Source organism: Sus scrofa, chromosome 6, assembly GCF_000003025.6.
Source record: "Sus scrofa isolate TJ Tabasco breed Duroc chromosome 6, Sscrofa11.1, whole genome shotgun sequence".
Lineage (NCBI taxonomy): Eukaryota > Metazoa > Chordata > Mammalia > Artiodactyla > Suidae > Sus > Sus scrofa.
This window is the reverse complement of record NC_010448.4, coordinates 33018544-33037079: the sequence shown is the minus strand read 5'-3', so window position 1 is coordinate 33037079 and position 18536 is coordinate 33018544.

The following is an 18536-nucleotide window of genomic DNA, read 5'->3' as shown; positions in this document are numbered from 1 at the left end:
AATGCCACACACATGAAATCATTCCTTTATTAAGAAGGAGGCAATAGGGCTCTAGGGTGGAGAAAAATAGGTTTGAAGCTATTTGTGAGGCTCAGGTTCTTGTCTGGGAAATGCAAACAGCATCTACCTATAGGGAGAGCTTTGAGGACAAAGTGGGATATATTGGCAAAGAGCTTAGCACAATACCTGGCAAACGGTATGTACATGGTGATGATTATAACAATGATTAATAATAATAATAGAACAGTCTTTACCATATATTGAACATTTTTCATGTTTCCAGTCTGGCCTCAAATATTCTGCATGTTTTATTCCTTCTATTCCTCCTATTGCCTGAGGTTTGTGCTGTTATTATCCCCACCTTACAGGGTAGGAAACTGAGGCCCAGAAAAAGGAGATTATTTGCCCAGATTCAAATCAGAATGCTACAGTGAGAGCCATCGTTCTTCATCCTCGTTGTTACAGCTAGAGTGTAGCTTCCACGTCATCCAGCCCCTTTCCTGTACCTACACGTATTCCTTTTGCAATATCTGTTATGGAGTCAAACCACTGCAATTTCCTTGAATGATCCTGCTGGAACACTCACTACAAGAGACTGCTGATCCAGCAGCAAATCTCTATGACCCTAGCATTCCCTAAATGGCTCTAGGGGTTTTCCACCCTTGGAGATCATTAAGAACAAGGAAAGACTAAGAAATGGTCCTGGATTAGAAGAGACTAAGGAAAGATAACACCAAAATGTAATCTGAGATCCTGGAATGGATTCTGGAAGAGAAAAAGAACATTGGAGAAAGACTGGTGAGATTCAAATAGGGTCTGCCACTTAGTTAATGGTACTGTACCCAAGTTAATTTCTTGGTTTTGTCATTTAAGCACGAGTACATAAGATGTTAACCTTAAGTGTAGCTGGGTGATGGGTATACAGAATCTCTCCATTTTTGTAACTTTTCTATAAATCAAGGGCTTAATCTCTAGAATATACAAGCAACTTATACAACTCAACAGCAAAAAAACCAATCAATCAATGGAAAAATGGGCAAAAGACCTGAATAGACATTTCTCCAAGGAAGATATACAGATGGCCAACAAACACATGAAAAAATGCTCAACATCGCTGATTATAAGAGAAATGCAAATCAAAACTACCATGAGATACCACCTCACACCAGTCAGAATGGCCATCATTCATAAATCCACAAATAACAAGTGCTGGAGGGGCTGTGGAGAAAAGGGAACCCTCCTGCACTGTTGGTGGGAATGTAAACTGGTACAGCCACTATGGAGAACAGTTTGGAGATACCTTAGAAATCTATACATAGAACTCCCATATGACCCTGCAATCCCACTCTTGGGCATCTATCCGGACAAAGCTCTACTTAAAAGAGACACATGCACCCGCATGTTCATTGCAGCACTATTCACAATAGCCAGGACATGGAAACAATCCAAATGTCCATCGACAGAGGATTGGATTCGGAAGATGTGGTATATATACACGATGGAATACTACTCAGCCATAAAAAAGGATGACATCATGCCATTTGCAGCAACATGGATGGAACTAGAGAATCTCATCCTGAGTGAAATGAGCCAGAAAGACAAAGACAAATACCATATGACATCACTTATAACTGGAATCTAATATCCAGCACAAATGAACATCTCCTCAGAAAAGAAAATCAATCATGGACTTGGAGAAGAGACTTGTGGTTGCCTGATGGGAGGGGGAGGGAGTGGGAGGGATCGGGAGCTTGGGCTTATCAGACACAACTTAGAATAGATTTACAAGGAGATCCCGCTGAATAGCATTGAGAACTATGTCTAGATACTCATGTTGCAACAGAAGAAATGGTGGGGGAAAAACTGTAATTGTAATGTATACATGTAAGGATAACCTGACCCCCTTGCTGTACAGTGGGAAAATAAAATTAAAAAAAAATAAAATAAAATAAAATTAGTTCACACAAAAACAAAATTTTTTAAAAAGCTGACCAGGAAATAAACGAAATTTGAATAAATACTGAGAAGCAACACATTTTTCTCCAGAAGTAGAGAGTTCCTGGGGTCTGCTTCCAGAGTTTACATTAGAAGGACGTTAAGGCAGCACCAGCATCAGCAAGTCAGCATGTATGGGGGGAGGGGGTGCTTCCGGCCTGGAGATACAATTGTTCTGACCTCAGGAGTCCCCATCCTTGAACCCAGGCACTCTTTATCCGCACTAGGCCCAGGTTTAGCTTCCCCCCACCCCGTGACGCTGCTACCCCGCAGCCTCAGCAAACCTGAGAAGTGTAAGGAACTCAGAGCTGGTTACAAAGCCTTCCTCGCCCCCAGCAAACCTCGGACTGCATGCTGGAGCTCATTAACCCTGAAAGAACACAGGGCCACAGGCACCATGAGAACAGGGCCATAGCTTGGTCACCATGAGGTTCAGCACAATACTTGTAGAATTCTGTAAAATCCACTAAAAATCAATGAACGACGGGGATGTGGGGGGATAGTCAGTAACTTGCCATTAATTAGTCCTCTGGACCTAACAAATTCAATGTTTAAGACAAACGTTGAAAATAGCTACACAATAAAGTTATATAGGATATATGCATAAGAAGTATTTTAAACTGAATATGAAATTGCATCTGAAATTTGCTACAAAACTGATATCTGCATGAAATTTTAGAGATTAAATCCTCTTGCAACGTTCCACATCTATACAGACCATGCACTGAGAAAGACAATATGAAAGAGGGCTCCCAAGTTACCCCCTTCAATGAAACTAGGAAGCAAATACTGTTTATTCTTCAATTTCCCATCTTTTTGTAACTCAGATCAGATGCTGTCACTTCCTTGCTCAAAGCTCACCATTCTTGTGCAGGACATTTATTTACTCTTGTTTGTCTCCACCACCTGGAATAAAATTCCATGAGAAAAGGGACTGTATGGCTTTGTTCAGAGCCCTACCCCAAGAGTAAAGGACAGTTCCTTGCACAGGAGAGCTGCTTGATCAACACTGACCAAACGGAGGACCATTTTCCACTTATGAGCAGCTCCTACCAGTTAATAAGGCCTTGTCCCAAATCTGATTTGTGTCCCCAGCAGCCCATGATGTGCTTGGAAATAGAGGCCCTAGGAGGCGAGGTCAAGGCCACACAGCCAGCAAAGAGGAGTCTGGACTCCCACTCAGAGCTCTGGACCCCACAGTGCTAGTGGCTCCCCTTAAACATTATGAGGTAAGGCCACCGTAACTAAGTCCTGCCCAATGCCAGCACCCCTTAGGTGGGTGTTAATCACAGCCAGATCCCACAGCTCCCTCTTTGCCCCTTCACTGTGGTTCAAAATGTGCCTTTGAGGGATGAACAAGCTGAGCCGGTTTTCTTTTTCCCTTCCACTTCGAAAAGTGCCCTGCCTCCCTTCACAGGCTTTCCAGCCTCCAGGGTCATTTCCATAAGTGCATTAGAACCATCCCGAGACACTGCATATCATATTGTCTCGTCTCCCTGGAGAAGAATGCCCTCTATTCTTAGCCCTGCTTCATTCTCCTAGTTCCCCTGCTCAGTGGGATTTATTAAGGCAATTTATCAAAGATGAATCGGTATCTAAGCAATGAGTCTAATAGGCAGGGACTCTTTTTTTTGAAGTCAACTGATTCAGCGGTCATTTCCTTAATCGGTACTGATTCAGTCCTTTCTGAATAGGAGGTCGGGGCACTTCTTGAAAACATCACCGATTGGAAGAAAAGTCAGAACCATCCTTGACTTAAAAAAGAATTATAGGATTGGAGGTATATGTCCATTCTACAGTACCCTGCTCCCCCCGGCAGCCTGCAGCCTCTGATGAAGGGGCAATGGCAGGGCTTAGGGGAACCAGAAGGTATCCACAGGTCCCCTTGAGCAGCTGTCACTGGGGCAGCACTAGAAGCCTGTGGTCCAATCACCAGCCTCATCTTCGTTTTAAAATTAGCACCAACCTATACGCTTCCCTCCCTGTAAACTGCATAAAATTTCCAACGCATCATTGCACGGCCTTTGTGCACATTCTCATTCCGACATCGTTGTCTTCAGTTCAGGCTGGGGAAGGAGAGGTATGGCGAGGTAAAATGGCTTGCTCAAGCAAGTGTGAAAGGGAGGGGGCCAAGGATGAACAGCCGACTGTCTTGGTCTGTTTGGGCGGCTATAGCAAAATAGCACAGACTGAGCGGCTTACACATAACAGAAATGTATTCCGCATGGTTCTAGAGATTAATCTCTAGTCTGAGATTAAGATCCATCATGGTCCAACTTGGTGGGGTTCGAGTGAGAGTCCTCTTTCTGGTTCCTAGAGAGCACTTTTTTTTTGCTGTGTGATAAAAAGGACTAGGGGGCGGTGTGTGGGGTCTCTTTTTTAAGGGCACTAATCCCGTGAATGAGGGTTTCACACGCATGACCTAATCACCTCTCAAAGGCCCCACCTACTCATACCGTCACCTTTGGGGGTTAGGATTTGAACATATAAATTTTGAGTAGACACAAACATTCAGGCCAGAGCAAAGAGCATGAGCTCGGAAATCAGACTGCTAGCATTATTATCCTGGGTGCTGTGTTCCCTAGATGTGTGGCCTTGGACTAATTATTGGTACTTAAAAATCTCCATGCCTCATTGTTACTGTCAGCAAAATGGGAACAGCAATAGTACCTAACTCAAATAAAAGAGCATTTATAAAGGGCTCAGGATAGAACTCGGAACACAGAAAACCATCAGCAAACAGTGGCTTTTGCTGATATTATTGTTAGTATTGAGAGTACAGTACTCTCTCTGGGTAACTGGCCCTCAGCAAATGTGATTACAGGCTTAGATCTACATGCATCTGTATGAGACGGTCACTTGTCTGAGAGTCCATCGGTGTGATCCAGTTGAGGGTATTTTTATTCTTCTCCTATTTATAATAAAATGAGTCTAGAGGTTTGCTTTCTGGTGGCTTCTTCATCATTTCTGGGGGACAACCTTACAGGTGATCTCCCCTTCCCATAAGACTTATATGATAGTTGAGAAACTATACTCTGAATTTTTTTCTTTTTCTTTCTTTTTTTTTTGTCTCTTTAGGGCCACATCCACAGCATATGGAGGGTCCCAGGCTAGGGGTCAAATTGAAGCTGTAGCTGCTGGCCTATGCCACAGCCAAGCAATGCAGGATCTGAGCTTTGTCTACAACCTACACCACAGCTCAAGGCAATGCCTGATCCTTAACTCACTGATGGAGGCCAGGGATCGAACCCAAGTCCTCATGGATGCCAGTCAGATTCGTTACTGCTGAGCCACAATGCAAACTCCTCTCTCAATCTTAAAACATATTTTTTTTGCAAAATTTCTTTCACAGCAAAGCGAAATAATCTAGTTCTGAAAAGAGAAGCAGAATCAAGCATGAATTTAGCATCTAAACCCAACTACACATGCTCTCTCTTTCTTTTTTTGTTTTTTGTTTTTTGTTTTTTTAGGGCCGCACCCACAGCAAATAGAGTTTCTCAGGCCAGGGGTAGAATTGGAGGATGCCATAGCCACAGCAATTCCAGATCTGAGTCGCATCTGCGACCTACACCACAGCTTAATTCCGGATCCTTAACCCACTAAGCAAGGCCAGGGTTCGAACCTGCATCCTCGTGGATGCTAGTAAGATTCATTTCTGCTGAGCCATGATGCTCCTCTCTCTTTGTACACGGGCTTTCGGAAGCAGCGCACGTTTGGCATATTGCTCTATTATATTCCGCAGGCCATGGACAGTCTGTACACATTTTATATTAACACATCCATTTTACTGCAGTTATATCACGACACCTAGATTTCTGCGCTTCCCTATTGAACCATTTACAACAATTCCAGGAGTAATTCTGACCATCCTCACCTCACCTCTACATAAAGATGCAACACTATATCCTGCTTTTTTTGAAGTGCCACTGGGTTTAGGAAGAGCCTTTGCCCCTGAATTCCTGACAAGAGCAAGACAGTGTAGGATGGTTGATGATTAGGTGCCTTATTTCACAGATGGAAAAACAGGTCCAGAGGAAAGTCCCCCTCTCCTTCACCCACGATGATAGAGTGAGTTAGTAAAACCAAAAGGCTGTCTCGTGAGCCAACGTGAGACGATGGCCGGGGACTCCAACACCCACAAATGAGATACGCTGGCTGTTCATTTTCTAATGTAAATGCTAGAAGGGAACCGGGGAACGGGGGGAGCAAGAGAACAAACTGGATGTCATCGGAATCTGATTTAAGATAACCATCCATGGTTAATAGGGTCGGCCGCCCAAGCAGCAGCCAGACCTGGAATTTCCCACCTTTGTTCGTTGCCCAGCATCCATGAGAGGCCATATATGCATTCGTCCCCTAGTTCAAGGAGCCCGTTCCCGGTGCTGCTGAAAGGCAGGGGAAGTAACAGAAATCCCTTCCACTCTAAAACTGGCATGGCTTCAAATGGAATGCTCCAGAGGAAGGAAAGGCTCAGCTTCAAGAGAGACGATAATAGTAACAGCAAGAAACAATAATAGCCACACACCACCCCCTTCGTCAGCACTGCCACCAAGGCGATGGAGGGTTAATGGCCAGCACGACGTAAAGGGCTCTGAATATCACACCGTATTAAGTATTCACAACCACCTTTGAGATAAACATGGCAGCAAGGCTCATTTCAGAGATGAGGAAGCCGAGACTCCAAGGGGTCAAGACACTGACCTGAGTTCACACAACCAAGAGGAGTAAGAGTTGAGTGTGTGGCGCATGAGCCCTGAAGCACTGTCAGGCACCAGACCAACACTCCCTTAGAACATGGAAAATACTTTAAAATTTAATTTGATTTTTCTTTATCTCGCATGTACCACGTAGGTTACGAATCACTCGGAGATGAGTATTCCCAGGTCAAAGACAGGGAAAAAATAAAAACAGTTCTGATCAGTATGGAAGGGCAAGATGAAAGAGCAGAGGTAGGGAATGAATGCCCATCGTGCTGCAGGAGAAACAACTCCGACTAGCATCCATAAGGAGGCACGTTCGATCTCTGGCCTTGCTCAGTGGGTTAAGGATCCGGTGTTGCTGTGAGCTGTGGTGTAGGCTGCAGATGCGGCTCAGATCCCGAGTTATTGTGGCTGTGATGTAGGCCAGCAGCTACAGCTCCAATTCAACCCCTAGCCTGGGAACCGCCATATGCCAAGGGTGCCGCCCTAAAAAGCAAAAAAAAAAAAAAAAGATCGGAGATGAGTGTGACTTCACTCCAAGCTCCACATTATCCTCCTCCCCCAAACACACCACCCACCCTCACCTAGAGAGGCAGAAAGGAAGGGGTAATGGGTAAAGGGGCCTCAGCACATGTTTCTTGGGTTCATGTTCATCTGCTAGGGAGTGACTTCACCCCTGCGCTGGGGGAGAGACAGAGAGGAAGGGGGGAGCAGGAAGGCGCAGCGGGGCAGGGCTCCCAGACCCAGTACCTGACAAGCTCCCAGCAGCCACGCGGCTCCCTGCACCAATGACCATGAATGACCACAAGACAGCAAGCACGTTCTCACGTTCTCTGATTCTACCTCCTGCACCAACGTTCATGTAAAACCGCCTCCCTTGGACAAGTCGTACTTCTCCATGGCAATGAGGGCTTCCTGGTGACACAGTCATGGCTGCAAAAGCTCTCTTTTTCAAGGCTTCATTGACTATCAAGATATTCAAGCCCCCGAGTTGCAATGGAATCCTTGTGGGGAAAATGCAATTACCTCTGCTACAGAATGTGCACAGGACAGAGAGGGAAAAGAACAAGAGGAGGGGGGAAAAAAGACATTTCTTTTGAATAATAAAGCTCCAGCTTTAAAATGCGACGGTACAATAACAGCCCTAATTCCTGGAAACCCAAATGGGAAACTAAATACATAATATACTGAGAGGAATTTATTTTCACAGACGTTGAGGATGTACTACTGCTTTTGGCACTTCACACAGTCTTGGCCGGGGCTTCTGACAAGTGGAAGAGGCTGTTAACCACCTTTTCATGGAAAACATACCTCCATCTCGAGTCAGAGGTTAAGTTATTCTCTGGCCAAAAGAAGCAATCCATCATGCTTCATTATGGGGCAGATTTCACAATGAATAGCATTTGGCAGAGATGGATAACTTAATATGACTCCATTCGGCAGTGCTGTGAACGTATCTGTCATCTCCAAGGCCGGCGGAGGTGGGCAGGCGCCACTTGAGGGCCTGAACAAAACCCTGGCTGCTGCAGGGGAGAAGGGAGTGGGGCTACTGACGTCACACCGGAACAGCAACCACACCATGAAGAGCCGCCGAGCGTTTATGTAAGCACCTACTAAGTGCTAGACTTCTGAGTGGAACACTGGGTCTACCATTTATAACCTCTGTGACTGTGGGTGGGTCGAAAACTCTGGCCCAGTTTCCTGATCCAGCAAAATGGGGATAATAATAACACCTACCTTAGGGCTGCAATGATCTTGAGATGGGGCAGGCATACAGTAAATGCTTAGTAAGTGCTAGCGGTTATTATATTAACCATCTCAATGGGGTCCCAGATGAAGGGGAGGTGGGGGCATCTCCTGGCGGCGCAGTGTGTAAGGGGCACTTGTTTTCAGGATCATGCATCGGGGCTTCTGTAACTGTCTTGCCCTGGATGTCTCTCTTGCTTCGGCCTAGTCTTTGCCCAGATCTCAGATGCACAGACACGAAAAAGGAAGCTCTGGGAAGTGAAGTCACCTGCTAGGCTCCACCCAGTAGGGTACACCCAGACCCTGAACTCACAATCTCTGCTCTGCCACATATTCTTGTGGCACCACATCACACGGCCTGAAAAGCAGTGTGGAAATGAACTGTCAACTTCCAAATTTCAGTCAATGTCAAGAGCTCAAAAACGATCAGATCAGATGGAAATCAAATCAGACGGAAACGGAGGAACAGCCGGGTTATTCCGGGGGGGACCCAGGGAACAGAGAAAAGCACCCCAACATGAAAAGGCCTCTGCTGAGTCTCTTTCAAGACCCAATTTAGGTGCTAAATAATGCAAAACTGCTTACCCTTGAAAAGTGGCCAGAGTAATGAGAACTGCATCTCACTGGTCAGAGGGAAAAAAAAAAGAAAGAAAAAGAGATACATGATTCTCTAGCAAAACCTTCCTTATCAGCTCTGTTGGGGGAAGGAAAAAAAAAACAAGGCAAATAAATGACAAAAGCAGAGGAACCATCCATCACGCTGTTGTTGGTCTGCCAGGCTCAGCTGCAGGCGTGCGACTCACAGGCCACCCTTTGGCTCCAAGGAGCTATGCTCAGCCCAGCTCCAGGTAGGAAAGAGAGGTGTGAACGTGGCTGCAAACAGGAACCTCAGGTCCTCCTTGCAGCTCTGCTACTCACTTTCTCTGTGGCTTTGGTTAACTGGCTAAACTCCTTTGAGTTTCCCAACCTCTAGCACAGGGCATTTCACGCACAGTCTCAGAATTCCTCTCCAGCTCCAAACTCGCCAGCTCCCACCAGCACTGAACTACATGAGACAAAACAATGTTTGGAAACAGGGCCTCCTCTCGCTGCATTCCCTCTACCATCTGGAACACCTTCTAGCTCCTTCATGTCTGATGGCTTGTCACAGTTCTTTTTTGTGGTTGATCAGCAAAATAAATAGACAAATGTTAAATAGCTGCAATTAGACATGCTAACCTTTCAAGGTCATTTTCTGAGTGTTCTGATTCATATTAGCGAGGCTTACCTATGCAGAATGTGCCCATATCCTAAAGCTTTGCCACAGCCATCACTTCTCTTGTCCTTACAACCCCCATGTGGCAACTGAAGAATTAAGAACAGAATCATGTAATGACTTCATTTGTTCATTCATTCATTCATCCAACCACTCAGCCAACATTATCGTGGGTCTTTTGGGTATCAGACTCTGTGTAAAGGGCCAGAAATTCGGAGATAGATAAAACAGAGTCTACACTCCAATGGATGCAGTGTAGCAAGGACACTGAGCCCACATATTTTGGTGAAACAGAGTCCAGATCCTGGGTTAGCTGGGCTTTGGCTCTTTGACCTTGGGCAACTTATTTTAACCTCTCTGAACCTCAAGTTACTTTTCTACAAAATGGGGAAATTATCTTCTGGTTGGAGAGCACGTTGTGGATTTGATGAGCTAATAATGAAAAGAACTCAGCTCAAGCTCTGGGATACAAGCAACAGGAACAGCCACTTATATTCTGAGCTTCAAGAACACGTTGAGTTGGCGTTCCCGTCGTGGCTCAGGGGTTAATGAATCTGAATAGGAACCATGAGGTTGAGGGTTTGATCCCTGACCTTGCTCAGTGGGTTAAGGATCTGGCATTGCTGTGAGCTGTGGTGTAGGTCGCAGATGTGGCTCAGATCCCGTGTTGCTGTGGCTCTGGCATAGGCCGGTGGCTACAACTCCAATTTGACCCCTAGCCTGGGAACCTCCATATGCCGAGGGAGCAGCCCAAGAAATGGCAAAAAAAGTCAAAAAAAAGAGGACATGTTGAGTTGATGGCTGGGCCAAGCATGGAGAAAGGCTATTTTTGTTTGATTATTTTTTGTTTCTTTTTGCAGAGGGTGGCTCACCCTTGTGCTGATGATCTTGTGGCAGCCAAGAGATGGAGAGAAGACTGTCTACAAAGTCCTCTGAGGAGTGAGAAGTTGGGGAACTGTGCAGACCGGCTTCCAGTTCCAGGCTTGGCAATGAACCTCAGGAATACTCACCAGAACGTATTTTTTAAAAGGTCCCTTTCCTTCCAGAATCAAAGGAAACACTATATCCCTTGGCCACACAGCCCAAATAATCCCAGCGACTCCCAGCGTGGCTCAGACACCCTGCCCAACAGACGGATGTCTTCCTTCCCCTCTTCATGCTCCCAGCTTAGCCCAACCTGGCCCAGAATCCCCAAGCCAACCCACAAAAAACTGCTCAGCCCCAAGAGCCAGGCCTGGAGGCAGCTCAGGGCATCAGCCCCGGGGCAGTCTGGAAAAGCCATTGTGGAGGAAATCCCAGACACAAGGCGCCCTGTCACCATAGTGAGGGGGACACACACCAGAAGGGCCTGTGGCGATCCCCTCCTGCAACCTGAGCGCTGTGGGCGTGCAGCTCAGCACAGGAGGTTTTGTCATTTGGACTGCAATAAACCCCGCTTCCTGAACTCCATGCCCCTCCGGCTTCGACGTCAACCACGCCACTGGCCCTGCGTGTCCCCCTGCCCTGTCAGAGCCCAGCGCACCTGCAGCCGCCATCCAGAGGCCTCAGGTGCCACTCACGTGTGCTAATGAAAAGCGCCCTCTGGCCACCTTGGGGGACGGGGTGGGGGATGGGTTCTGGCTAAGGCGGCGGGTCTTAAACTTGGCTGCACTCCAGAGTCCCCTGGGAGCCTCCAGCATCCTGATGACCAGGCTGCAGACCAGACCAATTAAACTAGAATCCCTGAGGGTAGGACCCAGGCATCGGTATTATTTTTACAGTGGCTACACGATCCCAGTGCGCAGTGAGGTTTAAGAACTAGTACTTAGGCTAGACTGGGGCTCCAGAGGGCACCCCTTCCTTCCTTTCCCACTCTCTCCCTCCCTCCTTCCCACCCCACCTCCTTCCTTCACTATTTTCCAAAGCAGCATATTCTGTGGCTAAAGCCCAGGGTTCACCATTCCCACTTTGAAGTCTGGCTTTGCTGCCACTAACTGTGTAAGTCAAGGCACAGGACTTCCGCTCTCTGAAGCTCAGCTTTCTCACTTTATAAAGGGGGCAAAATCAAAGCACTTAGCCCAGAGAATCCTGTGAGGATGAAATATCACAGATAAATTGTTTAACACAGCCCCTAGCAATTAGTATGTGCTCAAGAAATGTGCACTATCTTTCTTCTGGTTATTACTGTAATTTTCCAAGAGCTAGGCTAGATACTGGGAATACAAACCAAACAATACAGGTATGATGCTCATTCTCACACAGCGTACTCTCTTCCCATTCAGTCCCTAGGGGACAAGGGCCCCACATCACTGGCCAGGGCCACGCCGACAGAGATTTCTCTTAACAGTAATGGCTATTCTACCCTGAGTATTCTCAATGTGCCAGGCACAGTTCCATTGTATCACAAGCACATGGCAGCACCCGCTAGAGAAGCAAAGTGCTGAACAGGATTCCATCAGGGCCTGCCGGCCAAGGAAATGATGCTATGGATACTGACATTTTGCAAATGAGAAACTGGAGGCTCACAGAGGAGAACTCAGACCGGTTAGGATTTCACCCAGGGTCACAGGTGAAATCTGCATCTTGGATGCAGAGCCAAGTTTGCAAGCTCCACGTTGCTCCACTTCCTGAAGGGATGTGGGTTGTGCTGACGAGGGGATTCTGAGGTTCGGCAGAACAAGGAGGACAAAGCAGCTCCTCTAACCTGGAGGACTTCAGGGGAAGGACAGTGGCAAACTGAGAGGAGGGCGGTGTTGCGGGACCAGGAACAGAGGAGGATAAGCATGACACATGGGGGTGAAGAGGGGTCTGGATGAATTCAGGGGTCGGGGAACAGGTGGAAGCCACTCAGGAAAGAGGGGGCAGTGAGTCATTTTAAAGGATTCAGGGCAGATGAAATGTTCCCAATTCACAGAAATCCTGCCCAAGTCCAGTGATCTTGGTGTGTCTTAGTTTTCATACCTGCACCTTGAAGTTATATCCCTAAGTACAGGTTGCTACAAATGAACTAACAAAATACAAGTGGTGAGTAAACACCTTCCAGAGTCCTTTAAATGCTCTATGTTTGTCAAAGAGAACTTAACTTGACAACAGGCTCTACTATCCAAAGTCCAAGCAGTGATCCATTTTGAGGGGAGAAGTCCTTAGGGAGCACCACAAAGGCTCCAGTTCAGGAAAGCTGGATAACCTCGGCGTCAGCACGCAGACGCTCCGCTTAACTTAAATTCTGGTTTAAATAAAGACTCTGGAGTGCCCACTGTGGCTCAGCATGTTGAGAACCCAACCAGTATCCATGAGGATGGGGATTTGATCCCTGGCCTCACTCAGTGGGTTAAGGATCCAGCATGGCTGTGGCTGTGGTGTAGGCTGGCATCTGCACTTCCAATTCGACCCCTAGCCTGGGAACTTCCATATGCTGAGGGTGCGGCCCTGAAAAGGAAAAAAAAAAAAAAAAAAAAAAAAAAGACTCTGCCACCTACGGTGATGTAATCTCTCTGGGCCTCAGCTTTCTTATCTGTAAAGTGGAACTAAAAATGTAGTTCCATGGAGTTCCCGTCGTGGCTCAGTGGAGACGAATCTGACTAGCATCCCTGAGGATGCAGGTTTGATCTCTGGCCTCACTCAGTGGGTTACAGATCCAGTGCTGCCGTGAGCTGTGGTGTAGGTCACAGATGCAGCTTGGATCCTGCGTTGCTAGGGCTGTGGTGTAGGCCGGCAGCTACAGCTCTGCTTTAATCCCTACCTAGCCTGAGATCCTCCATATGCCTTGGGTGCAGCCCTAAAAAAAAAGTAAGAACGCAGTTCCTGCAGCGGGGTGCTGTGGGGCTGAAAGGCTACCTTGGCGGTAAAAACACTTAAAATAGTGTCTCCCACATTCTAAACATGAGCATCAGTGAACCCATGGCATCCTATACTCACAAATTGCACTCTCTCGGCTGACTGTTGGTAGATTCCCCGCTGTAGCCAAGTTCACTTTTGCTCTCCTGCCAGAGCTAGTTACATGTTATTTGTTTTGTAGGGTATTTGTTTTGCAATATTGTTACTAAGCAGGACAGCTATATCAATGAGGTCTGCGGCTTTATTGGTTGCTAATTGCTGGGGCATAATTGTTGCAATGTTATTTGGTTTTCCTATAATTCTCTGCAGCCAATCAAGGTGGCCGATTCTCTAATTAGAGCACAGGGAATTCTCAGTCACCAGCATCCAAACACTAGGAGTGCTCAGTTTACAAGAACTCTTTTCAGCACTTTTACAAGAAAGGCCTTCACAAACGAAGGCAAGAAAGTCATGTCAGGAAATAATTTCAAAGATGATTTCATCAGGACGGATGAATATATAAAACAATAAATATGTTATAATTAAAGCAATGTGTATATTTTTCAAAACAAGTTTCTAAGATCTGTCTCAAGACCTCTGCACATTCAACTCGACCTCTAGCTGGACAATAAGCGCTGGGGTTTGTAATGATCATAATTCTGAGGCCCAGACAGACCTCACCAGGCCTTTGAAAACATCAAACATGAATTGTTCTCAGCCTAGTTTTAGGCTTGCAGACATTTTATTGTATGTGCAAGTTTTCTGGAACTCGTAGCCCATTATGTCCTTTCTAGGAGACAGAGAATCAAAATATTCAATCTACGAAAATCACTGAAGACAAGGATAGCCTTGGAAGCATTTTGGGTGCTGCAACACAAGAAGGGACTACCAGTAGTGAATCCATGATGTTAATCAGATGACGTCACTTCTTTGCTTCCACTGTCCTTAAAGTTCAGACCTTAACTTTGACCTCTAAGTCCCTACATGTTCCAGCCCTACCTACCAACTTCCAGCTGCCTCTCCTCCCCTCTGCCCCTGCCCCTTCACCTCCTAACAGCTCCCTGGCCTCCTTTCAGCTCCTCAAACCCACATCACACTTCCCAGCTCAGGGCCCTTGCTGTTCTCTCTGCCTGAGAAGGACCCAGGGATGGATGCTCCTCAACTGTAGGTCTCACCTCCAATGCTGTCTCCATAGTGAACACTTCCAGAACACCTAGATGCTGTTCTCAAACCAAGTATCACATTATTTCACTTTGATCTTGAATAACCATTACCACCAGCTTGTTTTATCATGTTGACGAATTCAACTGTCAGTCTTTGTCTCTCCAGAATGTTAAGTTCTTTGATGACAAAGTCTTGTTCACCATGGTGTCCCCAAAATCAGTACCAAAGATGGTCCATAACAGGCATTCAATGAACAGTTATTTCACAAAGTTCATGAATGAATGAATATCATTTTCTGCTCCTTTACATCAATTTTTTCTTTTTTTGTCTTTTGTCCTTTTTTTTAGGGCCGCATCCGCAGCATATGGAGGTTCCCAGGCTAGGGGTGTAATCGGAGCTAAAGCTGCTGGCCTACACCACAGCTCACAGCAACGCCGGATCCTTAACCCACTGAGTGAGGCCAGGGATTGAACTCTCAACCTCATGGTTCCTAGTTGGATTCGTTTCTGCTGTGCCATGACGGGAATGCCATATCAACCTTTTTCGATCTACTCTTGCTTTATCCAATAGATATAATTATACTTATCTGGTGCCCTACTTTGCATCACTGCAATGTTTTCTATGATTATTACGCCCACTGGTGCTCAGTCAACTACATTTATTGAACATCCACAGACGTGAGGAGCCCTGCACCAAATGTTGTGGAGGAAAATGATGATCAAAAGACATCACCTCAGTAAGTTCCCATTGTGGCTCATCAGTAATGAACCCGACTAGTATCCATGAGCATGTGGGTTCAATCCCTGGCCTCGCTCAGTGGGTTAAGGATCTGGCGTTGCCATGAGCTGCAGTGTAGGTCGCAGACATGGCTCGGATCTGTCATTGCTGGGGCTGTGCTGTAGGCCAGCATCTGCAGCTCCGATTTGAGCCCTGGCCTGGAAACTTCCATATGCTGCAGGTGTGGCCCTAAAAAGACAAAAAAAAAAAAAAAAAAAAAAAAATCACCTCTGCTGTGGGGGAGCCTTCAGTGTAATCAGTGACAAGAATAAGCAGATGTGGCCTACATGGGGGCAGAGGGTCCTGGTTCCTCTCTTGGTTCTCTCTGTTGTGTCCCCACCCCTGATTTACATGTTGGAGACCTAATCCCTAGTATCTCAGAATGTGACTTTGGAAGTAGGGTCTCTGAGGTGACAACTAAGATTAAATGAGGTCTTACGGGTGGGTCCTAATCCAATATGCCAGGCATCCTCAGAAGAAGAGGCGTTTGTTTAGGACACAGGAAACGCCACGTGAAGGGCAGTGAGGCCATGGACATCTATAAGCCAAGGTGAGAGGTCTCAGAAAAAGTCAACCTTGGCTAACACCTTGATCTTGGACCTGCAGCCTCTAGAATGGTGAAAAAATAAACGTCGCTTGTTTAGGTCACCCAGTCTGGGGAGCTTTGTCACGGCAGCCCAAGCACACTGCAACATTCATTTGCCCTTCCTCATGTGAGCAAGTGGCTGAGCCCTCGTCCTATAAAGGGCTGTGGTGTCTCGTCTCCTGAAGACAGGTGTGGCCCTGTGACTAAGGAGCCACAAGCAGAAATGCCCCCTGACTTTGGCTCTACCCCAACTCCCTCACCCTTTAGACCCCACGTCTAAGTCAAGTTCAGGGAGGCAGTTAGTCGAGGAGTGTAGAAAGAGAACATACAAAGAGGGAGGCATGAGACAGAAGCCGCGTGGGCGGCAGTCTACACAAAGCCTTTGCAACCAGAGCTTAACCTCTTCCCGAACCCCACCTGAGTTACACTGCACTGCCATGCCGACCCCCCTGGAAACGTGCAAAACAGCAGCCTCAAAAAACATCCTGTAAATATCTGCGGCAGGACCACGAGGCACCAGCACTCGTGTTTTAGCTTTTCTAAGTCCTAAGTGAGGAAGACGCCCGAGAAAAGGGGGGCTTTGTTAGGAATCAAGCAAGGAGACTGAGGTCCCCCAGTGAGTTTCTGACAGCGAGCAGGTCCTTGAAAGCGGGAGAAGAGCTCAGGAAAAAAAGGCAGAAGAAAACATCAAAAGTAAACTTAAGGCATTAGAAACATTCCATCAGGGGCGAGAGTAGTTCTCCAACGGAAAACAGAGACTCTCCCGCCCCCACACTACCCGGCTTCCAGAATGGAAACAGCACAGTTGTACACCTGAGGCTACCTCTGACCACCTCACACATTAAACTGGCTTGGAGGAGCCTCCAGGAAAACCTCTCCACCATTTTTCACATGATATCCGTGGAGCCCAAATAAATGCATTCTGAATTCCCAAGAGTCAAACCAGGTATCAGCTTTTGGAATGCCTTACCTGAAAGTACAGGGTACCAAGCAATTGTGCCACCTGAACAGCACAGAAGGATGCCCAAGCCCAAGACCATACAGAGCACTAACAGGGAAGGTGCCGAAAAAACAAATTATACTTTTTTCATGGATGCGGATCTGAACAAATCCTTTGTTGTGGCAATGAACACGCCCTGAGGTACGTCCTGTTTTCCTGCTGTAAAGGCTGGCATTTTCCAAAGGTGGACCGCTTCATTTAATTCTGCAAGCCTGCCCTAATCACGTGTCTGGGACTCATGGGCCACTCCGGAGTTTGAGGAAAGCTTCAGGTCGAGATTTTGTCAAAGATAAATGGCCAGGCCCAGCGAGCAGCACTGCGCTGGAAGGAAACCTGGGCTGCAGCGCCATGAATCAGCAAGTTCCCTCAGGAGCAAAGGCGGTCTGCATATTACATGCACCTTGTCAGCGATCGAAACCATACAGACAGCAGGCCTCGCTCCACAGGCGGCCAAAGTAGCACGTTCCAATTTATCTGCAGCAGGTCGAGTTCTGGAAACACCGAAGTACAAGAACTCAAAGTTCAGCGGTCACGAGACCCCCTCTGCCCGCGGCCCCTTGTGGGGGAGATGGAGGCATCTTAATGTCTGTGTGATTCCCGACCCAGCTAAGAGAGGAGTGGGTACCCATAGCGGCATCTCTCTTTACCTCTGCAGTCCCAGGGCATAGCCAGGCCCCAGTACGTGCTTGTCCAACAAATGCATGAATGGAATTTTAAAAAGCAAACAAGTGCAATATCATGTAGGCCTTTAAATATGTTTAGAGACTATGGAATGATACCTGTAAACAGCTTACTCTGTCCTGTTTAGGGAAAAAAATATAACCCTGTAATGCATATTCAGCAGGATCACAATTTTATTACATCTTATATATAACTTTGAGAGTACCCATACCAACATGTTAATAAAGTTACCTTTTTTTGCCATTATGGACAATTTTTACTTGCTTTTTCTGTGTGTTTTTACCTTTTAATTTTCTCGATGTTGTGCACTTATTATGTGTACAACAACTAAAAAATAAAACCCAAATTGCAGAACACAGCGCTCCCTTCTTCTGCGCCCCCATGGTGCTTGGTGGCCTAACTGTTGTAAAGAGTCCTTAAGCTCTGTCACTATAATACCCTTGACATGCAATATTCCCAAGTGTAAAGGCCATTCAAAGAGGAGAGCCAGCACCCAAATGTCAGCACACTGTCACTGCTACTCATGGGAAATTCTTCCCTTCTAACGGGAGCAAAATGTGACACTAGCAGCTGTGTTCTTCAGTTCATAGCATTTTGTCTTTCACCTGCTATAATAAAGGAAGAGTCTTGGTCACTCTGGGCACCCCCATGCTCCATTTCACAAAGCCTGCCCTTCTTGTCCACCTTCGCACAGGGGGTTCCTGCCAGCCCTCCAGTTTGGAACCCAGAAGTTGGCTTCTCTAGCTCGACGTTCCCCTGAAGGAGTTGTGGTTTACACAGTGGGCTGGATAATAGGATTCTGAGCTGCAAGCTTTGATTCTTGCGTTGGCTGCGGAG